Here is a 20,941-nt window from a genome sequence, read left to right as displayed (position 1 = left end):
GAGCAAGGGGGATTTCAGGAAAGAGGGAGAAAAGATGTAGAATTCCCCTTATCTAACCTGAACATACATATAATCCCTGTTTTGCTGAATTCCAAGGCTTTGTCATTTCAGAGATTTCTTTGCTTGCTTTTTTTTTAATCTGTAATTATACAAAAGCAGTACAACTGCAGTAACAATGAAGGTACTTCAGAGATGCATTCACGCAAACACGCTAATAAAAAAAGGTTACCTTTTCAATTGGATTTTGTGGTGCAATAATCTCATAGTTAACCTGTCCTTTGCAGTTCTTAAACACTAAAATTCTGCCAGAGCTGTTCTCAATAGTTTTCTACACGCAGTGAACAACGACAGGTTTGGTTTTCTTTCGCTTGCCACCACTAGGAAGAACCAGGCCGAGATACTTTCTTCATTAATGACAGATGGTCTGAAAGGAAAAAGAAAAAAAAAAAAGAAAAAAAAAAGTAAAGTCAATATTTGGCTTCAAAATTGAAAACAGACACATCATGCTGCCCTTTCTCTACTACCTTAAAAATACACACTGGCCTGTCTCCACTTAGATGCTGGTATTTTCTGAAATAGTACCACCAGCTTCCTACTAACCGTGACATAAGCTGTAGCAAGCTGTCTGCAGTGATAGCCTGCATAAATCATCCTTCCTGAAGGGAACAGATGTTCAGGGTATGAAAGAGTAATACCACAATTTAGTCATAATTAAAATTCACCTTAGCATGCCTCTATCGGTGAGCAGAGAGGAACGTTTCACTTCTCACCTACAAAAATGAAAGGCCTCTCGTTTCTTCTGCGTCAGAAAAATTAAGTCTGAACCTTTTGGACGTTGTTTGAGTTCCACATCTGACACTGCATCGTATAAATGACATTTTTATTTCATTTGAACTGGTAGCTTTCTTCTTTTCCCAAACACTAGAAAATGACCTCTAAATGGTGTACTGCCTCTGCACAAAATGCACTTACAATTAAATCTTCAAAGGAGATTGCTGCACATTCATTGCATGCAGAAATATAATCAGTAGCTATCCAGACACAGATCAAAACTGTGCCAATAAACACAATCATTGGACTGGTAACAATTCAGTCTGAGCTGGATATATTTAAAAACTTAGGGGCTGAAAGCCTTTAAAAATTATTTAGTAATCTAAGATCACTAAAATCAGTGGGAGTCAGAGGATTAACTCAGGAAAAATTTGATCATTAGCCTTGAAACTGTCATTAATGTTAATGGAATGTGTCTATACACATAATTTTGAAAATGTAAGCCTCATACTGCTATTATTGCAGTTGGATTATGTTAGATGCATGACAGTTCTTTTGAAAAATTGGTTTCAATTCACAAGTCTTTATATCATGAGGCTACATTATTCTAAAATATAAAGGATGTGTTGATTATGTTAATAAATGTCTCTAAATCCACTAAAGTATAAATGGCTGAGCCTTTCATAGTGATTTAAAATTCTAAGACAAAAGAAAATTAATCTTCTCATCAGCATTGATATTGGCAATCAATTTGAAAAAAAAAACCCAAACCCTGTCATTAAACCATGGGTTAGTTTCCCAGCTTCAGTGGCTGTCCACCTATGGAACTTCACACTGGATCCTCAAATCCATGGATTAGATCCTCAGTGAATGTAAATTAGATAACTTTATCGAATTCAGTACAGCTACAGTAATTTACCAGGACTGAGAATGTAAATTTATAAATTAATAATCCAGTAAGGTTTTGCAACCAAATTTACTTCTCAACAGGTAAGCAAATTTCAGATTTACATTTGAAAAGTTGCTGTTTGTTCTCTTCCACGGGGATGCATCTACATTAGTTCAAAGACAGACTGCAATTTTTAAGTGAGGAACCTAATGTTTCCACTGAATGTACTTTGGTTTATATCACAGGGCAGTTTCAAAGCATGCAAACAGATATCATTTGGATGAAACTAAATGCAGGGATGTGCTCCAGAGATGTACCTAAAGCCCTTCCACAAGTCCAAAGCACAGAGTAGAGCTTGCCCAGAGTAATGTCTTTTAAAATGTGTGTAGTGTGGACATGAAGTTCCTTAATACTAACAACTGCTTCCTTCAAAGGTGTGTTTCTCTGGCCCTCTACAACTTTGTAACACAGACATAGTTTCATTTTTCTGCTCCCTTCTCCAGAGGCCTTCCTGTTCATTGTAGAATTTATGAATTTTGCCTTATCTTCACTTTTGAAACAGCACTTGCATTGTCAGGAAGTCATTCTCTGGTTGCTGTACAAGCCAATTGGCCTGTGCACTCAGTATGAACTTGTTAAAATCTTCTGCTAAAAATCTAATCTTTCCCATTGCCACTGATCAGGTTCCAGCATCAAATAACTTTGCTGATGCCAGTTGTACTGAGTATTCTCTTAGGCTCAAAGCAGCCTTTCACATAGTACATTTAAAACTGGAATGCCAAGTAGGATAGAGATGGGCAAAGAGCATTAGTTGTTACTTCCACAGGTAAATGTAACAATGCTAGAATGGGAAATGCAGGAAATGGCATTAAAAATTCCATGTGTTTCACAGTCCTTACTATTAACAATTGGGAAAACTCTTTTTTATTATTGATTCATTACTCATTTAGAAAGCAAGCAAGGCTTCCTAAATCCATTTTAGAAATGGGACTCCTGAAAAATTGTACAGGATCCCACAGAAGAGCTTGAAATAGTCTCCTCTCTACAAGGACACGGTCATACAGCAACCATTTATTCAGACAAAAAGTTCTTTTTTACTTCATGAACAACAACAGTTTTGGAAAACAGTTCTCTTATGGACATTATTTTTTACGTTAGATACTCATATTTGTGTGAAAAGGTTAATTTGATTGATTGTATAAGACACTCTGTCCACTCAGACATATCCCAGAACTCACAGGAGCAACACATCTCGAATCACACCTTCATGTGACGTATCCATGACTTCCCCTTCTGATCATATGAAAATGTAATAAAGAGGTTGTGGAAAGACCAGTTTAACTAACTGTTAAAAACCACGTTTACTAACACAGGAAAACAGATCTTAAAATCTCAACTAAACAACACCAGTGAGTAAAAAGATGGACTGACTGCCATTTGGGAATTTTTGAAAACATTGTGTTTTCAGAGAAGTTGCAGAAGGTGAGTAAGCCTGGGAAAGAGGGGCTCTAACTTGCACTGACAAATCCAGTCTAAGTCTGCACCTTTTGGTACTGATTTAGTTTGGTAGGATATTAATTTATATGGTGTTATTTCCCATATAAGCAGGTATTACAAGTTGTCATACAGCTGCAAAAGGATGTTCTCGGTTGAGGTAAGCCACACTAAGTAAGTGTAGTGTGGTTTCCTCTTGAGCAGTACTTGGAAAAGAAGTGGCAGCTGATTTAGATTATAATGAAAGATGACAAAAGGTGAAACTTAAGAGATGGCTTGGCATTGAATGATAAGAGCAAATAGATGCCTAGAGGCAAATTTAGGGAGATTACAGCTGCCTAAACCAAAGAATGTGATAAAGAAAAATTTTGCCCATCCGTTAAGGTTACATCCACAGTACTCCTTAAGGCTGGCTGAAGAACTGTAGTGAAGGTCAATCCTGCCTGTATTCCACAGTATAAACCTGCAAGGAAGCTTCAAGCACAACAGGAATAAGCCCTCTAGGAATCTGCACGGCCTAAAATGTGAAGCATGACTTTTTCTTCCTAGCCTTGAATGAAGAAGATGTCAATGAGGTTGTTGTGTGCATGGAAGGCACTACATGGTAATGAATAAACTTCTGCCACTCCAGAGCAGCGCAGATGGAAAATCAGGAACTTGAGGGTCTTTGTTTTCCCTTATATTCAAAAATAAATTACTCCTGCCATCTGAAATTGTCTATATATCGACACTTCCGTGCATCCTTATGCTACCATGATCCTGTCTGATCTCATAAATTGAGCAGCCACCAGTCTTTTGGGGCTCAGGAATCTCCAAAGCGAAGTTCCCTTACTCAGATATACTAAATGCAGTGAGTTCATCACAAAGTAACACAGACATGAGCATTTAAACCAAAAAATGACCTGAAGAATAGTGGTAAAGCCTCATTTATAGAGTGGTCAATGCTCTTATTTTCTGGGTAGAGGGAGATCAGATTCTATAACATTCTCAGTCTGACAGACTTAGTTTCATATTTCTTAATTCCCAGGAGAATGCTTCCACAGTCTCCAGACTGCAGGCTGGATGAGATCTCTCTCCTGTTGCTATTGGCCTGTGCAGCAATAAAAAGAAATTCTTGGGAGGAGAAAGAAAGGACAGCCACGGGAATCTGACTTTGCAGGCCACTGATAATAAAGCACTTATTTGGAAATAGGGTAAGGAACAGAAGTGATTTGATAGGAAACTGGAAGGACACTTCTAGCCCTGCTAAAAATATTTTAATGTCTTTTTATGACCAGGATAAGTAATAGAAGTAGAGCAAATATGAACAGCAAAAAGAAGATTGCCAAGGTCTGTAGGGAGAGAGGATATCCTCTGACTTACAACTACAGTGAGAAAAAAAACAGAGAAGCTGCTTGATATATAAGATCTTCTTGCTTTGGCTGAATACTTAGATCATCTACAAGGACCTGCTGCCATTACTTCAACACAAATTGAAGATTTGACTGGGTGACCTGCAGAGGTCCTTTTCAAGGCAAATTATTCTGTGATCCTCAGTAATCTGCCACCATGTAGCAGACAGTTGTACAGGCTACTACCAAATATAATGTACCTTAATTTGATAACCACTAAGTGAACACTAAGTGCTTGATAATGCAAATTTACAAACCTTAACCTTGGTTTTTTTATACTCATCTTTTTCATAATTTTTTTGCCAGAACTCACCATAATTTTAAAAAAATTAAATTATATGTCAGATGTTAAAACTATTTAAACAAGATCAACGACACTAGTCAATAATTTGGTACAGACAGTGGAGACTAACTCAACAAACAGATATTACACTGAGAACTGTGGACAAACAGAACATATTACCTAAATGGAAGAAACCCCTCCAAAAAACCACACAGTAACACTGTTACTGTTGGTTAAAGTAGCTGTAAATCTTTCATCAGCTCAAGACAGCAGAATTATAGTGCAAATCCCTATGTCAAGAAATACCTTCCTCCAGTAAAAGAGTTCTTAATGATATGATGGCACAGAAGTTTACTATTAGGACTGAGGAACAGCACTTGTACAATAACAGTATAAACTCACAGAGCACTAAAATCCTCATTTGACAGCTCCTAAGTCCCTATCTAAGAACTACACCGTTCATGGTCTGAGCCCAGGTTTGCATGTGACATTGAACTTATTCCAAAATTCAGTTTTCTTAGTCTCCTGACATCTATCCCTTTCATCCACAATTTCTTTTTACTGTCATTGTTTAAATAAGATTTACAGAGTTGTAAGAAACTTTCTTTAAATAATAAAAAGGAATAAACTTATAGGTTGAAAGGGATAGCATATGGTATTACAAATATAGTGATATTGTATAGTATATATTACATTATGCTTATGTACTCAGACACATCTTGCATTAACTTCTTTGTCTTTCCTCACCTTGAAATAAATACCAATCAATGCCATGAACAAACTCCATAATTTCATGAATCCAAAACATATTGTCTGGGAAAAAGTATTTTCATCTATTAAAAACAGGACTGACTTTTCTCAGCTCCCACTTTTTAAGATTCCAAAAAATTGAGTGATACGTTTTAAAGGGCACAGAACAGTAACAGAGACATGAATCTGAAATATGTCTTATGTAGTAATACAAATAAGTGTTAATATAACAAATATGAAACTCCCTGATCTATATTTATGAAACAGGAAGAAAGGCACAAGTTTCCTAAAATTTAAACCCTAGTAGTAACAAAATGTTCCATTCAATTATGTCCCCTGCTCAAATTCCAGATGCCTCTGTATTTGGGAAACATATTATGCCCAGGTCACATTCCTGTGTTTAACTATGTTTACAGTCACTCCCTTTTTTTTAAATACTTGGGAGTTTTTTAGCTTTTTGTTTCTGCATGTTCTGAAGTGCCATCATTTATTGCCACAGGCACAATGGCTATATTTAACTAATAATGACAGCAGTTGTCATTAGATTTTAAACTCACTAGCACTAGTCTGACATATTATTTGAGGTATGTGTTAATACTAAATTTGATTAAAATTACAAACATCCCATCTTCTCTGCCAATCAACATATTTCATCCCCTTGCCCTGAACTTTTCTATGAACTCTGAAGGAAAATAGGTCATGGCATTAGTGTCCTTCTAAACTAAAGAAGGTCCCCAGATTGTGAAAATGCTTTTCACAAAACATAAATAAAAATTTAGGTTCATCAACGAATGATCAGTGGTTTTTACTATTTTTTGTGTGAGAGGAATCTGAAATGTAAACCTTGCTTTGCAAAAATCATGCTAGAATTCCTTTCAAAAAAGGAAGTTACATTTTACTTCGGAAAATAATCGAAAATACGTAAATTATCAGCAATTAAAACTGCCAATATGTCTCACCAATCGGGGCATTAATACTAAAAACTCAGGAAAAATTCCTATGATTATATTTGAGCAGTCCAGAGGCAATGAACATTATTTGAAGAAATAAAAAAACCTGGCTTTGGAAGAGTTAAAAAGAAGCAATTAACATTTGGTCATGCAATTTCCTGTGAATCCTTCCCTTATTTACACTCAAGTAAACATAAAATTATTTGGGGATTAAACAGGTGTCAATGCCAAACAGAATAAATAAGACAAGCCCTGAAGAGACTACAGCAACAATGCAGAATGATGAAAACACATAGAGACTGGGTGAAATGTTAAAACTCCCTGGCTTTTTGGCTGCCAACCCAAAATTCAATGGATCAGTTGATAGTTTACAATGCAAACCCTTTTAGTCCAGTTGGCAGAGAGAAGAGAGAAAATGCCTCTCACTCATCAGTACTTTATATTTATCTTCACCATTCCTCTCCATTTTTCCTCTTGAACTTATGTCCCTTGGGTCTAGAATGATAATGGTTGGAAGATTGTCTTCTTCAGGATTGGGATGAGTTTCCCCATTCAGCACAGCTGACAAACATTTTTGGTTTAGCTTTTTTTTATATATCAGAGGTCAGAGATGTAAACATAAATTATTTTTACTGTAGATTTTTACTGCAATCTACAGATTAGTGGGGATGTAGGTATTAAGGTTTTGCATTTCTTGAAGTGTTTGTCTTTTAACCACTCTGGCTGAGTGCAAAGGGACTACAACAGAGGTTCTACAGGCCGAGATCCTTATCTGTTGTTATGTAAAAGGTATGGACAAAACTTTCTTACCACTCCTGGTCATTTTTACACATGAGGATGACTCAAAATTTACCCTGGATTTGTCTTCTGGGATACCGTTGGGGAGGTGTTAGCACAAGTTCAACTACTAATTAAATAGAGCCATACTTCTAACATTTAATTTACATTGTTTGGGCTGTAGCTTATTATTTCCATGTTCTTTTATTCAAAATGCAATTTTAAGTCATATTTGGAAAGTATTTTTTGGAGTCTAGAAAATAGAATTATTCTTTTTTATTCTGATTATTGCAGAATTGCTGACTTCTTTATCATGATTATGTTTCCACTGATATAGATATCACAAAAATATACAGAAAGACACTGTCATATGCAGACATTTTATAGCCTGAGCCTAATGCAGAATTTTGTGAAGGAAGTTGTATCTCTCCCTTTAAATTCAAGTTGGTTTTTGGAAAGGCATCAGTCTGCATGCCCTCAAAACATAGTACTGACACCTAACTAGCTAATACAGTATCATCTTGCACTTTGCTGCCCTAAACCAAAGTACAATAGGAAACAGCATTTTTCAAGAGGGTAAAAGGGTAAAAATTAGGGCATTTTGTTTACACACATATATATGTGCAAATACATATACATAAAATGTAGTAGATGCTATCATTACAAACAATCAGTCGAAAAACTGGAAGCTACATTTAAAGGGTTTAGCCGTTTCTCACATTATAGTGAGTGTTTACTGGTTACCTAAACAAATCCATTTGTAGAATTGATCTTATGCTTATGTAGATTTTGAATTTTTTGATTGGAAAAAGTTCCCAAGCTATTACAGAAAAAGTATTCCCTCTGGTGATTTTTTTACCCCAATCAACTTGCCTTACTTGGGATTATTTACATATATGTATTTGTGTGTGTGTATAAATATATTATAACTTTTGGCTATCAGTTTACAGCATCTAGGTTAGTTGTCATGTCTACTCCATAAAGCCTACTGGTTGCTCCCAGAAATCCAGCATCTGCTCAAACCAGCATGTTGGAAAATGTCTTTGCAAACCATTAAATTGTCAAACTAAAGTATCACAAAGTTTTCTCATATTTCTTTAACAAACCACCCAAGTTAATGGGCAGGTGAGTGAAGCTGAAGAGCAGGAAAGTTAAAGCCTGACAAGACACATTGGCAATGGGTTATTGTGCCATCAATATATGTTGTCTGGGAGACCATATTTATCAAAATCTGCTGTGGAAGCTCTTGAGGGAACATTCTATGTACCTTTGATTCTTGTGCCAAAGGAAGCAGTAGAATTCGTTAATCTTACCACCAGATTCCTGTATAAAAAAAAAGCTAAAGACTTCAATGCCACTGAGTGGCCAGGAGGGAGACTTCAGTATTGTGAGGGTTCCAAAATAGCTCAAAAAAGGGCATATTTCGGATTTCAAAAAGGTATACCCAAAACAGAAAAAGAATCTTTAATAACACTTTGAATCTAAATTTTCCATAGTAAAGTAGTGAAATCAGTTTTCTGTCAGAAATACTTAAAATGCAGTCTAGGTGTTGCTGGCATCTGAAAGACTATGGTTTTGCTATTTTATCTTTCAGGACCTGATCAAGCTATTTTCCAACTAATCACCTCTATGATTTGACATATGATCATTCTGTTGTCAATCTTGAGATCTTCAACCTACAAGAAGGATTGGCTCAAAATATATGATGAGCTACATATTTCTGCATATTTCATGACTATTTCTATAGCATATTCCTTTTTCACATCAGAATTCCAGTACAAATGCACTGACATCATATAATACAGGAATTACAGAAAAATTGGCAAAAAAATTTATTAATTTCAGGTTCACAGAGAAGATTCATTTTTTCTGCAAAATAAGATGTCGCAACTTTGATTTGTATGTGTTGATGAGAAAAAGACATATTATTTAGAGTGCTGCTTGAAATTTGGACCATTTGGACCATTTCCAAATTGGTCAATAGTTAGAACGGTAAGAATCCATCATTTCACTGACACTCCTTGTAGAAAAGATGTCCTATTTTAAATGTAGTCACACTCTGAAGGAAGATCAAGGTACAGAAACTGAAAAATTACTGAATGGCAGACAAAGTGTACAAGAAGACATTTTTTCCACAATAGTACGACTGAGAAAGTGCATAATTATTTTTTGAAGGAGTGATGGACAATTGATTACTTTATTAGGTCAGGTTGCTAAAGTCACTGCAGTGAAATTCAATAGAAATAAATTAGTATCAGTTTAAGAAATTGGTAAGTACTGACGAAAAAAGTATGAAGCAGTACACTGGGGACATCTGAAATTCAATTGTAAAGAAGTGTGGAGGTACAATAAAAGCTGGCAGGAGAAACACAAGGTATTAGAAGAATAAATAAGAACACCCACTGTATTTTGAAATTCAGTAACTGCTAAATATATAAATGTCTGCAAACAAACACTGAGGTATGTGTTCTCCCATAAATTTCCAAAGGATAATTAATCAAATACAACCATTGAGCATCACCAAATTACACAGATGAACAACACACTACAGAGAATAAACTCTTTGGAGCAGTTCTGCACCACACTAGTTCCACAGTACTCTCCCAAAAAATATGTTTTAAATGCTTGAAACTTGACAGTGTTTTGGTTGCTAAATTCCTGTTGGAATGGAACCCTGTAACTGATATGTCACATGTATTTACTATAAAAATTGAATTATATTAGAAGAATATAAGAATTGTTTATTATTGTTGTTTATCCAAGACCACGCAATTTGTCACCTTATGTTTGAATCCCTATTCACTTAACCAAAACCTCAAGTTAAATTTTAGGGCATCAGAAAGATAAGAAGGAGAATAAATCCCAATAAATCAAGACATCAACATCACTGGGAATTATATTTCATCCAAGTATTGATGCCACTTGAAGCAGTAAAAGTATATGCAAGATGATACAGTTCTGACAGACTTTGTGATTTATACAGTACTTGAAACACGAATTTCTACAAAGACGTTGGTCTTGCAAATATTTATGTTTAACTACACATGTAAAAGGCCTGTCTGATTTCCACGGGATCACTTGTACATATTGGCAGGGTTAGGGCTTTACACTATATATCACTGACCTTCCATTGTCATTCAAAAAAGATTTGCTACTGACATTTGACCTTGTTATCTGTATGTTGAGGACTCAAATGCAGCCATTAGTATGTTTACACTGAAAAGTCACACTACTCCACACTCTCTTCCCACTCCTGGGCTAGAGAAAGAAATTATAAAATAGGTACTGTGTATCTCCATATATCTCTAAAACCTCTCTTCAATGTATTGTAGCTTTTTAAAAATACATATATTATCATTGCAATGTAATTATATGTATAAATTAAAACAGGAAAAGTAAAAAAAAAAAAGTACTATGGAATCTTATACAGAGAATTTGTGAATGTTTTTAACATCAGCTCTGATTTTTGAGAACATGGAATTCTCCACTAGGAACTGTCATTTTCCAGTCCTATTAAACTCGCAAACAGAGGTGTTAAAAGGCCTATTTTCTGGTATTGGTGGCTTTTCTACTTATAGCAGTGACTTTTTGCTGTTATACTTACCCTTTTAATGGACACACAATATGTTACTCTGTGCCCAAGCTCACCTACTCTTTCTTTTCTCAAAAGACAAGGCACATCTGCCACCTGCTCTAGTCTGTGTCCCAGCAACAACTGTCGAGCAGCAAAAAGATTGATTATCAGTCAAAAACCATTCAACAACACCAGATTTTGGTAGGTTAAGCTTGCTGATCCAGCAAGAGATGGTGTGAAATTTTCAGTAATGTGTGCCAACATTTTGGTGCTAAAGGAACAGCAGTGCATGTCACAGTGAAACGCAGCCAAAGATATGCAGACAAAGCACAGAAGTTTTTGTTTTGAACTTGGCTTGCAAGAGGAAAATGAGAGATAGAAAAAAAAGACTCACTTAATGACTTTGAAAATCTATCACAACACTCAAGTCATGTGCATGGATAAACTATAATATATGTACCAGTGAAGACTTTGTAACAAATAGCAGTACTCCTATAAAACACTGCCATAATAGGGTTGTGTAAAGGATTCATTCAGCACAAACAGCAGTTCTGTCATCCACTTGTGCAAAAATAAACACAGTGATCTGTGCCTTTTATTGAATATATAGGCCATTAATTACAACCATCCTAGTGACTGGTTCACCTGAATTGTACTCAGAATAATTTTTATGTTACCAAAACCACCTTACAGTATATAAAATTGATTATGTAAGACATAGGTTTAAAATATAAGCTTCTTTTATAAATATCTCCATGAACATGTAAACAAACCTTTAATTAATGGACTTAGATTATAAAGGCTCTACTAATTAGTGTTAGATTTTTGTGTTTATAGAGAGAGCTATATAACAGTAATTTTCTTAGTCAAAGAGCCAGTAATGAGTATAATGTGGATATTTTCTTGAAATGCATTTGTAGTATTAGCAATCGGTAAAAGAATTAGTGAAAGCTCATTTGAATACTTTGAAACGTTGAATGAACAATTTAACACTAAAATATGTCTCTTAACACTTCCCAAGACAACAAATGCTATTTAAAAAATATGTAGGAAAATAAAACCAAAGGCTTGTTTCTAAAGAAAGTACATAAGAAAAAAAATTGCCCCAAAGTGCAAAGTAATTGATATGTAAAACACATACAACATATGTACGAAATATGCAAACTATGTGAATTATTTGCTTTTGTTTTTCTTTGCAATCCCTCATTTTTTAAAAAACCTATCACACATTCTACCACTATAACATCACAAAAATGGGGATGTTTCATGTTATGTTAAAAAACTGACCTTATTTACATTTCTCATTGGAAGTGTACACTGGAATTGTAGATTCCTACCTACACATACACTACCTTAAAAATAATTTTGCTTTTCAGAATATATAAGATTGTATCAATTAACAGTTCTTTGTCACAAGTGCTGGTTGAATTCATAGTTTAATAAAATACCCAGCTGGTATCTTTAACTTAATACCGAACCCTACTTGAGCTACGGTTATAAAATGCTACCACAAATTTGCAGCAGAAATCTCACAAGGTACTTCGTGGTCTTAAAATGACAGTGAGAAACATTTACATTCATCTCTAAATTGTAGAGGATTCAGAAATATTTTTCACCTCTGGTGAAAACTAAAACATAATTAATTACTACTTTGGTAAAAGAATGAGAAGGAGAGAAGAAAAATTTTAATAATGGTCTTACCAAAATATCTAAAATTAATAAAGCATAGGAAAGTAGATATTCCAGATTGCTGTATTAAACTTTCCAAAAAACCCTAAAAAACTGCATTAATTAATCCAATCTTACATTCTGGATTATTTTGCTAGTGGAATAAGCCTAATTAATTATGTCTGTTTGATGTCACTGAAACTAAACAGTAAATTCAATAATCTCTTTACATTTTCACCATTTAACCTCCTGCAGGCTCCCTAATGTCTATTCAGATCTATATTAAATTAAGTACCAATGCTAATGAAGGGCAATAAATGTGGCTGTCAGTAGATTTTTCTTTCATTAAGCACATTATCCTCTTACTGAGCTGTAAATGAGTAAACATTAGTTTTGTTAAACCATGCAAAAAGACAGGAGGAAAATAATTTCTAATTGCACCCCTTAAGCCATTTTGCTGTGTGTGTGTGGGGGGGAGTGTTTCTGAGTTTCGTTCCTTAGGTTTTTACCTCTCCGTTTTTTTTCTCATGGGCACAGAAAGGTTTTCTCCGGTTGAAATCTAAACGTCGGCATCGTGGGGCACGTCTTTAGGTTCTAGTGCTGCAGTGCTGCCTGCCAAGAACACTCGTTGTGCAGCCATGTTCAGACTCAGCTTCTCAGAGCACCCCCCCAGCAGCTAAACGAATGCAAGAGGTAAGGAAGACCTGATTTACAGACACATTTGTTTGATATTTGGTCAGCAAAAAAATAAAATCGGAAATAAAAAATTTAACGAAGGTATTAACTGTGTTTTATTACTAAATTATTACTAGATTGTTACTAGAAAGCATAGGAGGAGAAAAACACATAACCTTAAAAATCTTGCTTTAAAGGTATTGTGCTTTTGCCTTTTATTGCCAAATAATACTGTGCTTTATTCTGTAACTTCTTTCACTTAGCATTTATGAGTATTTTTAACAATCATGCACCTCAGAAATAGAGCACAAAGGATGAAAAGTTTCATCAACCTTGATTTAAAGGAAAAAAGGATTTACATTAGGGTTTGAAGCAAAAGCTGCAGAGAAACTTTCTGCTTGCAAGAAAACTTGTCTTCAAGGTTCTTGGCTTAATTAAGGACTCAGAAACTTTAGCAAAGATCTTTCTTGTGCCATTTTTGTGAGCTGTGACTTTGATTACATTTGGCTGCTGTTTAATAACTTTGGATACTTCAAATGCTCTGTGGATTTGCCAGGGTTTTGAAACAGAGAGCACAGTTAGTTCTGTTGAAATAGAAAATTCAGTTCAGGATTCTGAAGAAATAATCCAATATTATTATTTTTTACTTTTTTTTAGAACTTTTATTGTAACTGTGTGAAAAAACAATCTGAGCACATGGTCACTAAAATTCTCCACAGTGTAAGAATTTAGTTCACAGCATCTAAGTTCTAAATGTAGAAAATACAGAGAAATTGAACTCTTCTAAACAAAATAGACTTAACCTATGCCACGTGGAGTTTATTCAGAACTTCTAAAATACTGAAAAGTAGCTGCTATAAAGTCCTCTTATGAAATGTCTTAAGAACTTCACAAAAAAATAAATCACCTAATTTTAAAAGTATTTTTCACAACTTATCAGCTCAAATAAATATAGGAAAAAAATTCTGATTCTGAGAAAACTTGTAATTAAAGAGTGCTTTCAGTGTATAGTATGTAGGCTATTGCTTCTAGTTTAAAAAGTAAGAACTGGTGACAATCTTTTTTCTCAGGCAAAATTTCAATCAAATTGACAGCAATTATGCCTGTACAGTGACTGCAGAGGTGGGGCTTATTGTTAATTGTTTCTGTTTCCCAGATAGCAAAATATATTCAATACAGCTGCCAGAATAAAATTAAACAAACTAATAATCAATATAAAAACATCATAATACTGTTTTAAAGTCCTCATTCCACAAATGACTCCTGCATAATAACACAGTAAGACTATTTTTAAGAAGAAAAAAAAAAAAACAGGAGAGGAAAGCAGATTTATAACAAAATGTCATTTGTAACAAGAATATTTGTGCACATAGTCTCTCTTCCAGCCTTCAACAAGAGGTTCCCATGCACAACTCAAAACTGGTTTGAGGCCTGAGATGTGAATTCCTCTCCTATAAAAAAAACTTGCAAATTTTCCCATTCATTTAAATTAGCACTGAACTGATACTTCACTTAAACCATAATGACATCCAGATAAATCTCACATATTTTAGTTTCCACATTTCTTGGAAGACCAAATGACCACATAAAAATCCCAGCTTTTTTGTCTTCTTTTTAGTATTTTTAATCCAAGTCGTGCTATTAAATCAATGTGGCTACTTCAGTGTTGAGTACTAAACCATGACAACTTTAATCATCTAGCTTTGCCTCAGTTTATAACAATTTCCTTTCCCAAAACAGAAGACACAACAAAAAGTTTTTGATGAGGAGATCTAAACTGAAGACGTTATAGTTTAGATTGTTCACCAAGTCTTCTCCCTAATCACCTTTATGGTACATTGCAAAATCCAATTGCTCTCTTGGATTTTCCAGACAGACAGGATCAATTCATTTGGGATTAATTATGGAGAATCACATTGTTCTTTGCAGAGGGGTCAACTTGTTGGATATTACCTATCTACTGCTAAGTCTTAAAAATTTGTAAAACCAAGTGGGAAGCCTGATTGCTGTAACTGGGTCTTCCAGGAACGTTTGATGGAATCAATATGGTTTTAAAAACTATATGCCCTGAGAAATTGCTAGGTCAAGAAATCTTAATAAAAATTAGCAGGGTCTGTTTTAGAATATCAACTGAATGGTTATTACAAGGTGACTGAACTGCAACACTCTTGATTAAAAGCAACAGAGAAGAGCTTTGATTACCTTAGTTGACCTGTGGGAACACTTTCAGCTCCGTTTCTCTTGGATGGTAATGTAAGACAGAAATTGTCTGTACTGCTTGATTTGTAGCTGTCTATACATCTGATACTCCATCACAGCTCTGAACTGATTTGGTTTGATGTGTAAAACAATCTTGAAGTCTTGGCCTGCTTGATACCATTGCTGATTGCAGGTGAATGTTGTGGGCAAACAGAAGTTGTCTAGAGCTCTGCTTCCCTTCAGTATTTTAACAGCTTTTTTGAGTAGGGAGGGAAAGGTTTTCTGACACAAAAATATGATAAATGTGGTTAAAATTTTATCTTTTTGCTCTGGACTTTCAACTACTTTAAATTAGTACTAATTAAGTGTACAGAGTTCAGAAAAGCCTACAATATCTTAATTAAAGTTGCAAAATACCTTATGAAACCGATTCCTATTTCTGCAAACTGTAACATTATTTCATAATTCATCTCAATTAATCTTTGCACAAGCCCAGATCAGAAGGGAAATGTATAAAGTGCTGTAGGACAGGATTATGGTGAAGTACAGCAGGTATTTCAGCTATGCCACACTGTACTAGCATGAAGTCTGTGCTAGCCTTCCTTTGTACAAAATGAACATTAAATTACCTCATAAGCTAGAAAAAAAGGTTTTATTTGCATAAAGACACTAAAGATAATGAGAACAAAAGCCTCCAACTTTCAATTTGAGGCCACTATTAATGGCACAAAATTACTTTGTATCATAGGCCAAAAGCCTGGATGGAATATTCATCCATATGAAGATCAAGCAATCCAATTTTATCCAGTCTTTGGGAGATCCAAATCAGCACTAGTGTAACTGTGCCAAGAGCAGTATTAAAGATCAAGATGAAGCAAGAAAGGAATTGGATGAGATCAAGCCCTCATTCTCCTTTCATACTCAAATAACTCCAAAGTATCAGAACATTCCCATTATAAATTACAAAAATGATATCACAACAAATGGGAACTTTAGCATTTGTCCACATGAATTGCAGTATTTCTTCCTAGGAAATCCTTAAACTAATATACTGTCTTGGGAATATTAAATATTGGAGTTCAATCAAAGAAAACTCGTTTTAGTATTATGAGATCTGAGCACACTATGCTGTGTTTTCATTCTGACTAGTGACAGCGAGAGGACATTATTTTTTGCAAATACCCTTTTCCTTAAAAGACCACTTTGTTACCCACTTCAAAAGCAGAAAATAACCACAAAACCAGGAAGAAATTTCTTTATACAATAAAAATGTATTAATTGCCATTATTTACTCTGTAGATTCCTTGATTCTTTACCAGATAAAATCGTAACTTGCCACTCACAAACTACTCCGATGGAATAAAACCAGTACTGTTGGCATTACCCACCAAGGACCTTGCTTACAGGACAAGTAAACCCTCATGTAAGAGGGCTGGCGTAGCAAATATTTTCAACGCACATTTTGTATGTGTATATTTTCAACAATATATATACACCTACGAAACCTACTGTCACTAAATTACACTACACAAGGAATATACCACAGGTATTATTGTTCCCCAGTCCTTGGTCAGCTTTTCCTTACAATTTCCCCCATCATAACAACTATTTGTGTGTACAGTGTACGTAAACCTTAGGGTACTTGTGCACACACTCCAATTCCTTCACTGAGGTGGTTTCAAACAGAAGATGCAAGAGTGCAATTACCAAAAGTAATCTCACCTTTGCACTGCTGAGCTGTTTTATAGTTTGAGAAAACTCAGATTTAGATGTAACTCCGGTGCCCGTTCTCCTGGAGGTTAAACACCATAAAATTAAAGTTTTAATATGTAGAAACTGCATAAAAGAGTCAGTTTGAAATGGCATTCACTAGTCAGGAAGAATGTTACTCCATATTAAAGGAAAATTTTGCTAGCTGCTAACACCAAGGTGTTGTGATCCTATTTTTACAGCACAAGGAAAGATGCCCAGATAGAGATACAGAGAGAAAAGATTTTGAAACCAGAACTTTAGACGGGAAAAGAAACGAAAACAACTAAAAACCTGCAGAGTTCTAACAATTCTTTTTTCCCATATAAAAGCAATTAAACTGCTGCTCATTCATGGCCAAAACACTGAGGCCTTTTTGTAATTATTACAAAAGGAACTTCTACTTTCAGTTAGCTCTACATGCTGAAATTGTTCAGCTATGTTAGACCAAAATTTCTATTCTACTGCTCTGGTGCAATTTTCTAATTACTCATTATTGTGTAACCAAAGCACATCTCCATATTTCTTCTTTAAATAGAAAACAACAGTGTACTAAGGAGAAGTAAATAAATAGCCCATACAGGTTTCTAAGACATAAATCTGCACATGGCTAATGATTTCCTTTGATAAGTGAAAAATATAGTTACTGTAACAGACATTGGTTCCATAACAGCGATACAGGTCAAAGTTATCACACAGTTTGGGATGTGAATTCAACAGCAGGATAATGACAGTTGCCAAGGATTTGTACTTGCTGCCTCTTGCTGCCAGTGTTGCCTGTCAAATTGTCTCTTTTTCTTATACTGAAGCCATGGGATTTTTTATGGATAGCAATTACTTACAATATACAATGAAGTACATCAGATATAACAACCACCCTTTAGCCTTTCATTATTTGGTCGTCTCTTTGTTATTTCTAGTCATCCATTTGCACCTGAATTATTTATTTATACTGCATATTTGACAAGCATGTATTCTTTGCTTTATTTTTTTTCGGTAGTTGCTCCAAAGATATAGGGATTTATTTCAATATTCTCCTACTTATGTTTACCTTATTTTTATTTCTGTACTTGTACTTTGTGTTGGATTTCTCAAGAAAAGCATTGTCTGAACAGCAAAGACATTTTGTTTATCTATTAAAGGTAATAAAAATTTAAATAATGGCAATATCAGATCTTAACCATAATGGAGGGATTAAGCAAATCTTATATTATTCATTATTTGTTTGCATTGTTGTTTTCCTTGAGCCATCATATGAGTTTCATATTTGTTTGCATTTACATTATTGTTGCACTGCATGCATGTATACCCCAGATAACCATATTAATATATTTTTATATTGATAAGTAAGCAGAGGATGTTTCATATATTATGGTCCTGAAACATTTTCTGGTACAGGTCTGCATTAACATCATCATAAGACTTGTGAAAATTCCAAATTTCATTTCATTATACAGGAAACCCACAGTATACATGTTTTACAAGGTAAAAACCAAAGCCTGATAGTTTATCAAATTCAATGTTTAGGAAGCTGCCTTCATAATAACTCACTCAACAAAGGACAGCTTTACACACACAGTCTTTATCATTTTGAGAACGACCTTCTTCAACAAATAATGCTGCAAACCTCACACCTACCAAGTAAACTAAATTGATCTCAGCTCATACAGCAGCTGGAAAGAAAAAGTGATGATTGTTTTCCTTTTATTAAAAAAAACAAAAACAAAAACAAAACCAAAACATATCTTCTACCTTTCTCCTAACACTCTTTCCAATTACAGGCTATCACGAAACTAGAATCCATTCTAAATGAGTACATGCTGAGTAATAACCTAATAAGTACAGGCTGTGAGTGAAACTCTTGTCCCAATGAAATTATTGGGAATTTTGCCAAAGGCTTGAATGAAAATTTTACACTGGAGCTCTGAGTTGATGAATAGAAAGAAACTGTTTCTCCTTTCTGTCACTTCCCCACTGAAACCCTGGCATCCCACAGACCTCTGGCCACGGAAACTTTTTCTCCAGTACACTAAAGAAAAGAAACCAGACTGCTCAGGGAAGCAACTGGTGCTTAATGCACAAGAAAATGTTTGATCCGTTCTTTTTGGTTATAGCAATAATCTGAGAGCATTTACTATCTCTTCTTTATTAGCCAAGAAACTAGACAGCACCCAGTGCATCTCTTCTGTCTCACCCCAGAGACACGGATCAGACAAAAACTACTTTATGTCCAAGGAATGAAGATGCCACACTATGGAAAAGAAATGGGGGCGAAAAATGGGAATATACACAAGTGCTCCTAAAGAAATTGATAATTGAGCTACCATAGTGTAGTTTTACTAGCTGGGTAGGTAACACGGCCAAATCAAAGCTATAGAAGTTTGAGACTGAAGCGTCGCTCGTACTCGCACAAGTTGGTGTCTGCCATCTGCTCTCTGTGCGGCAGGGGAACAAGGGGAGCAGCACCCTGGGATCGGCGGTGGCTGGAGGGGTTTGGCGCTGGGGTTTGGCTGCTGGGCTCGCGGCCAGCTCTGCCAGAGAGGAGCCGAGCGGATCCCCCTTCCCAGGGCCCGGGGGGAGCCGCCAGACGGCCCCGCGGGGCCGCTCCTTCCCGCGGGGGCTGCCCGGGCCCCACACACGCGGCCCTTCTCCCCGTCCTGCCCCGTCCTGCTGCTCTGCTCCAGGAGTGACCCTCCGCCCCGCCGTGCCCCCGTCACCAGACGGGTGTGACCCTGTCACCAGCCCCGCTCCTGCCCCTCCATGGCAAGGCTGCCCGCCTGGCACAGCCCTGGGGAGGGCTCTCCAGACGCATTGGGATCGCTCCCCTTCAATAAACCCGTGCCGTACCTCGTCGTTTTTAATCGTTCTTATACTTCCTCTGCTACAAAAGTATCTTCAGCTCTCCTGACCGAAATCAATTATAAACACCACGGCTCGGTGTTCCGGTTTGCTGTTTGAGCAAAGAGCAAGAACTGGTATCTAAAGAGACAAAGAGACGTGAGAAGACAAAGAAAATTATTTTAGATTCCAGGACCACTAAGTCAGCTGCAGGTGGACCCAGAATGAAGGATTCACAAACACTTTTCAGAACTAAAAAATTTTAAACAGAGAACCAAAGTTAAAAATCAGTGTGCCTGTAGGGTTTTGAGATATATCCCCCCATGCTCGAATGAAACTGAGAGTACATCATACAGAGAAACTATAAAAATATTTTAAATGTTCCACATCTCTTCATCCTTACTCCGAGACTGAGGCTAACAAAATATTTAGTCAATTATATTTTTTCAACTTATCACGCAGAAGGAAATGAAGCATCATTGACAAATTACATGAGTGAAAAGTTGCCATGGCTTTATTCACACTTTTTTTTGCTAATGTAGGTTGTGCATCCCTGTGGCACGAAGACATTTGCAGAGTTTGGAGCTCATCGTATTTTTTGTGACGATGCACATGCCATATGGCATTTTTCCCGAGCACTTATCAGACTTCTGCTGTTTGCCATTTCCTGTTTAGAAGTACAAAAGATTGTAACTAAAATGAAAGTGAAGGCTATTTGTTAATTTTTTAAGACTGATGATTAAACAGTGATTTAAAAAATGGAACCAATCTTTTATCATTATTCTCTCTACAGCTTTTGAGAAAATGGTGGGATTCAGAAAGAGTTTCATTTGGAATCTCTCTATACTTTGCATATTTCTCTTTTCTGGAGCTGCAAGATTTGAAACTGAAATGAAAATTTGGAGGTTATAAATAAAGAGAGAAATTACATTC

The 20,941-nt window shown here is 35.7% G+C and overlaps 1 long non-coding RNA gene across 3 annotated transcripts in view; it reads right to left on the bottom strand.

Annotated features, from left to right (window-relative positions):
- The window catches only part of LOC108503203, a 78,014-nt gene extending 57,350 nt beyond the window's left edge, over window positions 1-20,664 (bottom strand). For all 3 annotated transcript variants that reach the window (XR_001876759.1, XR_001876760.1, XR_001876761.1), the window contains exons 1-2: window positions 20,531-20,664; window positions 230-424 (exon numbers count right to left, since the gene is read on the bottom strand). This is a non-coding gene — a long non-coding RNA (uncharacterized LOC108503203). The remainder of the gene's footprint in view (window positions 1-229; window positions 425-20,530) is intronic.
- Window positions 20,665-20,941: the final 277 nt, after the last annotated feature.

Source organism: Lepidothrix coronata, unplaced genomic scaffold, assembly GCF_001604755.1.
Source record: "Lepidothrix coronata isolate B3197 unplaced genomic scaffold, Lepidothrix_coronata-1.0 Scaffold133, whole genome shotgun sequence".
NCBI classification, from domain to species: domain Eukaryota; kingdom Metazoa; phylum Chordata; class Aves; order Passeriformes; family Pipridae; genus Lepidothrix; species Lepidothrix coronata.
Note: the sequence above shows the minus strand (reverse complement) of the source record. Positions and strands in the feature narration are given on the sequence as shown.